The sequence below is a fragment of the Coloeus monedula genome (assembly GCF_965178545.1).
Source record: "Coloeus monedula genome assembly, chromosome: 3".
Classification (NCBI taxonomy): domain Eukaryota; kingdom Metazoa; phylum Chordata; class Aves; order Passeriformes; family Corvidae; genus Coloeus; species Coloeus monedula.
This window is the reverse complement of record NC_138783.1, coordinates 56036575-56045124: the sequence shown is the minus strand read 5'-3', so window position 1 is coordinate 56045124 and position 8550 is coordinate 56036575.

Genomic DNA, 8550 nt, shown 5'->3' with positions numbered 1-8550 from the left:
TCCTAACCACAGTGAGGGCTCTCAGGTGTTGAAAGGCATCTTCTCTCCTGGCCTATCTGAAAGAGAACATTTTGTCTCAGGATTTCATAAATTGTCTTCTGTTTAGTCCTGATTCAAAACTCCAGTTACTGTGACAGGAAATGACTCTCCAGCAAATCCTGGAAAAACATCTTCCTTGGGGACAGACTCACCTCAGATTATTCTCGTTCCCAAGAAAGACCTTGGTAGCACTCAGGCACAGATTTCTGCTGATTTTCAGCTTGGTCTGATGGAGAAAGCTTGAACTTTGGCAAACTCTTAACACAGACCAGGGTGTACAGATGCTCTGGGAATTCTCTGTCTTAGCTTCTCCTGTTGCTGGTAGCCTGTCACATGGTGATGGGAAAGATATGGTCTTTCTAGTAAGCATCCTGACATTGCCTGCCAGGGATAAGTAGGATTTGTTGATACCTTGATATGAGCCCTCCTTTGCATGTGAGTGCTTGCTGCTAAGCCTGATGCACAGAAAGAGTGTGCTTGGACTAGGTGTGAGGAAACACACCAGGTTTTTCTGGCTTGGCCAGCTCAACTAGAGTTCAGGTTTGCCAAAAACATACTGGGCTTTGCTGCAACTTGTCACAATCCCAGTGTCTCCCTGTGATGGCCTGAAGAGTACCTGGCCCTCAGGAAGAGCTGAACTGGGGACCTGTTAAAGAGAGGGGGATTGCTCTGTGGAAATGACTAGGTGAAGGAAAGAACCCAAACTATGTGAGATTCTCACAGTATTTAATGCTGCAAGTATTAATGAGACTTGTGGTGTAGCTGTGCGGGGCAAGAGCAGAGAAGTGGAGAGTTACATGACTGGTAAGTTCCCAGAGTTGCAGCATTAATGAGTTTGAGAACTTGAATTAGGAAATAAGACCAAAGCTCAGAAGAAAACCGGAAGTAGAATTCGTTGTCTGTAATTTGGTTTGGGGGTTTTTTGTTGTTGTTGGTTTTGTTTGGTTGGTTTTGGGTTGGTTTTTTTTGTGCACAAGCTAAAAAGAAAGTGTCATCTGGGATCTTAGAGACTGAAATATCCTGAACATTCACAGGGAATGAATGCATGGTGTTATGGAAGTGTGCCCATGCCCAAACATGTGGCCATCAGTGTGGCAGCAAATGAGGAGGGCACATATGTCACAGAAAGAGGTGAATATCAGAGAAATTCCATGATATCTGGAGTTCCAAACAGATCACAGTCAAGACAGTAAATGGAAAAGATCAAGGTCAAAGTCTAGGTAAAATGTCAAGATCAAACAGCACATCGTTTTGATGCAGAGGCAGTCACAGACACTGAAGTGCACAGTAGAGAAACAACTACAAATTAGTACTAACCAAGTTAATACTCAGTCACCAAATCTAATGGGTTTCCAGTTATTTGTGCCCTCTGTCTAAGATTTGCTGAGTACCAGTGAGTGGTGTTTTAGACACAAGGATGTGTTGCATTTAGGCACAAATATCTGTAGCATATTTTCAGGTCTCTTTCACTAAGGTTTACATTACTTTCTGACTTTGCCCCCAAATGTTAGGGGTGCCACAGAGGGGAGAGTTTTGCTGTGAAGGAAAACTTGGAGTTCAGCCCAGGCTAAACACGACTTGGATATGCACAGTATTCCTGTTAGGTTTACAAGCAATTTATTTGACTCTTTCATGTAGTAAATAAAATGGTTTTGACTAGTCAGTGTGGCAATCCATTGATTTAATCCTCTTCATTTTGGTATGATCATATCTGTATGCATGCATTTACACTCCACTGAGCAGTGACTTGGTTGTGGTTTAACCCCAGCCAGCAGCCAAGCCCCACACGGCCACTCGCTCACTGCCGCACCAGTGGGATCAGGGAGAGAAACAGAAGAGTAAAAGCTGGTGAACTCATGGGTTGAGATGAAGACCATTTAATGGGGAAAGCAAAATCTGCACACAAAAGCAAAACAAAGCAAGGAATTAATTCCCCTGGGCAGGCAGGTGTTCAGCCATCTCCAGGAGAATAGGATCCCATCATGTGTAATGGGTACTCGGGAAGACAAACACCATCACTTCAAATGTCTTCCCTTCCTCCTTTTTCCCCCACTTTACATACTGAGCATGATGTCACATGGTCTGGAATATCCCTTTGGTCAGTTTGGGTCACCTGTCCTGTCTGTGTCTCCTCCCAACCTCCCATGCACCCTGAACCTCCTCACCAGTGTGGCAGTACAAAAAGAAGAAAAGGCCTTGGCTTTGTGTAATCTCTGCTCAGCAATAACAAAATAATCTCTGTATTATCAACCCTGTGTTCAGCACAAATCCAAAACACAGCCTTATATCAGCCACTGTGAAGAAAATTTTCTCTACCCCAGCCAAAATCAGCACAGACTTGAACTCCTGCTGGACCCTGGTTACTTGAGTCCTGTTGGTCCACATAAAGATGTCAAGTCCAAGACTGACTGCTAGAATGCAACAATTTAATGTTTGAGCAGTTAGATGGTATTGGGAAAGAGGTAAAAGGCCTGATGGATATAGGCAGGTTTTCTCTAATGACATATTCAATGCTTAGAGGGGAAATTATCATAAAATTGGAGATACCTGGATCTGATGAATAAAACAACATAGGAGCAGTTTATACACATACACTCATATATAGACACATAGACATAGAGGTCCTATGTTGTTGGGGGTTCATATAAATGTACACTTGTATATGTCTGTATGTGTGCATGTGTATATATGTATAGCAGAGTGTCTGTGTATTTGCTCTGCTGATGCTGTTAGGTAGGGACTAGTGAGCAAGCACAGCTACTGCATTGCTCCACCCTTGCCAAATTGTGAAGGGCTGGTGGAATGCCCTGCAAAGGGAGTTGGACCTCTCTGGCCTGGTACTCCACTGGCACAATTTCAGACCCATGTTTCAGTGAAATGACTCATTCTCTAAAAACATGTGATTCTTGACACTAAATAAATGGAAATAAGGTTGCCTAGCTCAAGCAGTGAGTACTTACGTTTACTTTGGATTTGTCTACATTTAATCAGATGACAGAGAAGTTTGTGGTGTTTCCTAAACCACCACTGCCTTTCTGCAGAGATGTGTCTTGAGAGAACAGCTGGAGCAGAGCATTATTATTTGGGGGTGGACAACAGATAAAGCCAGCCTGCCCATTCCATCTCTGCATACACAGAATTACACAAGTTTAGCCAGAAATTAAGTATTTTATGTTTGATTTTATTCTTCTTTCATATACATAATCCACTGGTAGACAGGCTCTTCTAATCCTCTTGTCAGTGAGGGCTTTGTAGGGTTTATGTTCTCTAAGATGATATATCCTAGCAACATCAGAATTAAACTAGCTGCAGTGAAAGAGGAAAGCTGCAGGAATGTCCAATTTATTGGGTATTCACAAGCATTTGATTAATAGAGCTGCTTGCAGTGATGTTTCCAGCAGCTCAGTGGCACAGAGAAGCATCCTGACAGTGGCATGAAGTATAGGCTATTTCTCACAGTCCCGTTCTCAGAGCCTGCAAATCCTCTTTGATGTTATGCTTATTGGTAGAGACACTGTAACATGGTTACACAGGTAGCTCTCAAAGCTGGAGGGAGGGTATGCGAGTACCTAACACAGAGAAATGGCACTGCTTCTATTTCTCTAAAGGTAAGGGGATGCTTCACTCTCCCATGCTGATTGCTGGATGTCTCTTGGCATGTGAGTTCAAAGAAGTTTTTATTTTAATAACAGCATTTTCCTCCATTTTTTGTTTTTCTTGATCCGTTTTTTTTTATTGATGGAAAATTGTCTGAAAAGGGAAAACTAGAGTCCTGCTACAAGAGCCATATCTGATACGATACAGCAGCTGGGGTGCCACTTTGATCTACAATATCCCCGGATTAGATTCTGCATATGTTCCTGTGTGATACTGGAAGACATCAGTGAAGAACAAAGTGCATAAAAATCTCCCTCTTTTTAAACACAAACAACAACAAGAAAACCCACCAGAGAAAGTTTCTTCTCACTGATGTTGAAGACTCCATGTTGGGCTGCAGTTTGGATGGACATTTCATTTCTCAGTGCCTCAGCACTAGGCAGTATTTTGCCCTTATGTCCTGAATTTCTGTGAGGAAAAGCTTTCATCCTACCACAAATGATTTAAATCTTCCTTCCCCCTCCAGCCCAAGTTTATTCATCTCACTCAATTTGCAAACAGACTGTGTAACTCAGCTGCCTCCTTTAATCCCAGCCCAGTTTTAGAGTGTCACACTTTCTGGTGTGACATTTGGTCCTGCTCACTGCTAACCCCCAGGCACCACTCGAAAAATTTATGTCATACTCCCAGTCTCCTGTGCATCCTTTCTTTTGGGTGTTGCCAGCCCTCCCTCACCGCCAGGGTAGTGTGGGAGGGAGCTTCCCCTCCCTTACCCAAAGGATTTCAATGTGCTCCAGTTTGCCCTCCAGTTCTGGCCATCCCCCCACTAGTGGTCCACTGGGCTTTCCCCCCACTGTCCTTCCTTCCCTGCTCCCTGACATTATTTTTAATTCACTTGCAGTCTGTAAAAATGATGCTGACATCAACTGGCGCTGTGGCCAGAGCTAAGTCAGAAGCATCTGTCTGCTGGGAGGCAATAACTCCACTACCCGTGAGCTGCTTTGAAGTTGTTCATTAGGGTCAGTGGATATCATGTCACACAACATTAGTCCCCTACTCCTTCCTAGCTCTCTGATTTCTCCCTAAATCAATGGGCTGTGCCCATGGTTGCCTTTAAGACACCACAAAATTCTGGAATTGGCTAACCTATTCATCATACTCAAAAGGCTGCATTGGGGCAGACACTTGTCCTCTAGTTGAACAAAAATGTTTGCTTTGCTTTGTGGGGAAAACGAGTTTCAGCTGAAAAATAAAAAAAAACCAAAGTCAAACCATTGAAGAATAGTTACTCACTTTTCAAAAGATATTTCCCAGAGGTCTGTAAGACATGCAGGCTGAGTTCACACAATATTCCCCATAAAAATGCTCCAATCCCTGCCTGATACATTCTTATGGTGATTCTCAAAGAGAGAATAAATTAAATTAAAAATAAATATAAATAAAAATAAAGCAATTTAAAGGAAAAAGCCATATGACAAGTTCACCAGATCAGTGTAACTCTACTTCAGCATATGATTAACTCCCAAATTTCATAATACTAGGGATTTGTGCATGCAGTAATATAGTCAGACCACACTTAGGGCACATAAAAAGAACATACAATGGTATTCTGGTCAACAGCATATTAAAAATGATTGCTGTAATCTCTCTGTTAATTACTTGCTCTTTATCAGAAAATTCTTATTAAATTTAGCTTGCTAATTTATCACTACCATGACAATATTTGGCATTCTGCCATTACTTTGATTCTGGGAAAATCCAAGCTTTTATTAAAAAGATGATTTTAAAAGGCTTGAATCATTGCATAAGACAACATGAATATGCAAATTAAATAGGCCCTAAAGGCTCAGAAACCAGCAGGCAAATTGAAAGAACCTACCATTTATTAAAATTAAATTAAATTAAATTAAAAACCATACAAAGAAAAACCTTTCATGATTTTCAAGGCAGTTTTATACTGCTCAGGGATCTGACACGTGGTTTAAAACCTTGATCCTGACAATGTTGCTAAACTCAAAAAACTTCTCAGAAGTAGAAACCTGCTGATGTACTCTTTAATTCAGCTGGGCAACATGTTTTATCCAGAAGTGTCCCAACTCCTTGTGACTTCATTATGCTTTTCTCGATCCCTCTCCTTTTGCTCCCTTCTCTTTTCTGGTGGAGTGAGACGCTGAGTGCTTGCACTGCTCCTAAGCCCTTCCCATTTGCTTTGCACTTGCTCTTTTGTTTCTACTGTTGTTTGCTTGGACTTCTCCCTAGGTTGTAGCTGCAAAGAAACAGGCAGTTGCAGAATTATGCTGAGGCAGCCCGAAAGGGGAAGGCATGTCACCAGCCCAGAGACCCAGGGGAGCTGCTGTGGCATTGTGGCAATCCCCGGTGCCTTCACCAGCTTCTGCTTCCCTGCCACAACAGATGACTCACCCTCTTCTTCGGCTCTTTGCACTCTTACCTGCCCCGCTGGGCCCCAGGAACAGGTGGGCAGCCCCCTCCTGGCCCCATTCGGCTGCTGGAGGGGTTGGAGCATCAAGGAGAAGGGCTAGGGCATTGAAGGCCCCTTGGAAGCGGCACTGGGGCAGCTGTCCTTCTCATGTTGCCGTTTCTGCTTGTTACAGTTTACATCACATCTCTTCCTGCACAACCATGGCTGCTTTCCAGTGCCCAGCCCCTTGCCCCTCCAGCAGGAAGTGCCATATCCTTGGCTCCCAAGCTTTCATGGTTGATTCATGTTAGATGACAGTACTAAAGGCAAAGGCTTAGATGGACAGAGGGATATATGTAGGCAACTAACGCAACATACTTGTAAATATTTGTCTTAACTTTCTAAAGGAGTGACTTTGGCCATATCAAGGTCTCTTTCTATAACCAGTCAAACTGCACCAGCAAAAAAATATTCAGAGAGGTGGAAAGAGGTGCTGGCTCTGTGTGACAAGCTCTCTCAGCCACAGTGCTGCTGGAATTATAATTTGATAGACGCCGTGAATCTAATTGCTATGACACCAGCTTCTTAAAGTCTTTGTTGCAAGTTTTATAGCAGTGTTCCTGCCAGCATAGGCTTATCACCAAAATGTTGCTTTCCTCTGATTTTTCTGCCTCTCAAAGGAGGGTAAGAATGTCCTGCTGTGAGTGGGAGCAGGCACAAAAAGCCACAGATTACTTCCTGAAATTAGGTTTGAGGATAAAAACAGGTCTCACTACTCATTATGGTGGAGATTTCCACAACTAAGCACAAAAAGGGTGCTTTGTAAGGCCAAGGTGAAGGGAGTCTTAAGGCGTTACTGTTTAAAAGCACATCTCCACTGCTTCAGAGAAAGTCTCCAGTTCAAATAAAATGCACTAATGCAACAGTCAACAATAAGGACATTTGGAAATGTGTGTTCATCTTCTAGTCATATAGAAGTCCAATGCTATTTCAATTTCAGCACTTGAAAAACATCTGAATTACTCCCTGATATATCCAGTGTGGGACACTGAAGATCTAAAACAAAAGACATTTGATAAATGCTCATTACCCATAAAGGCAAAAGATGTTTGATCATCTCTACAAACCTCTACCTGAGATGGACTGTTGTACTCTGCTCCTGTGCCCTCAGCTCAGCCCCCCACACTCTCTCTGCTGTGGTTGCCAGCACTGAACAACCCTGCCTGTTTAACCCAGGCATGGAAGATCTTCTATATTTCTACTCTGGTTCACCTGTAGTGTGCTAATTTTTCTTTCCCATGTCTTTTCCTTAAAGTCAGTCTTAGCCAATGATCCCCACAACAGGAGGAACCTCCCTTCAGTGGTGTGAAGTTTTCTGCCTGGGTATTGAGCAGGGTACTTTGAAATCTCTGGGAGTTTTAGGCACCAACCAACTACAGTGTTATTTTCTAACTCAAATGCATGAAAGGAACTAAAATATCATCTCTCTCTGCACTGCAGATCTATTTAATATTCCTCCCTTATCTGCAAGCAGAAGTTCTACTGACATTAATTGGAGCTTTATATTCACAATACAGTAAATAACAAAGTCCTCAATGCAAACAGAATAGGGAAACAAAGACATATCAAAAAGAAGAGGAAAAACTTGGATGCTGGACACCCAGCATCAGGGGTCACCACTGAAAAATTTGGACGTGATCTTTCTTCTTTCCTGTGACTAGGGATTGCAGTGCCATATGGATAAATTAATTTAAGTTAATTTGAATGTCTTGTTCATCCAGACATAATAGAGCATCACATAATGGTTTGTGAATACACACATGAGCTTATGCTAATAGAAGGTCCCCACAGATGAATGCACACCTGTCACTCAGAAGACCAGCCTGTGTGATTTTGCCTGCATTGACCCAAGGTCTAGTCAAATTTGCACATATATGGGGAAGGATGTCAGCTCATGTTAGTGTGCATCATACACCCCAGCACACAACCAGGATGACTATTGTGTGTAAAAATAGCAGGAAAACATGAATCTGCTTGTGAGCAAGTGAATCAGGAGCTGTGAGGGGGGGAGGGAAGAAGCCATGCCAGCGTGTCATGTAGGAACTGCTTTGAAGACCCCTGAGCTCCTCTGGAGGAGGGTCTTTGAGGCATTAATGGGTTCCTGGAGGCTGTGTAGCACTTCTGATATGTTGAAACAAACTCCTCCGCACAAAATGCAGATGGGCTCTGTGTGAGTCTTAGCAAAATATGGTAAGAGGTGTTTTGGTAGATTCATCAGCAGGAGCACAAAACCCCCTCCCATAAATGGCAATCCTGGTCTCCTCTCTCACCCTGAGCTGGAAGGAGCAAGGCTGTTATATGTGCTGGGTAGGGTGAGGAGGAATTATGTTTACTCTGGTAACAGATTGCTACCGAGTCATGTGCTTTCTCTGTTCACCACCAACTCTCAGACTTCACCCTTGAAATGCAGCAACCATTTCGGTCAGACTACATCA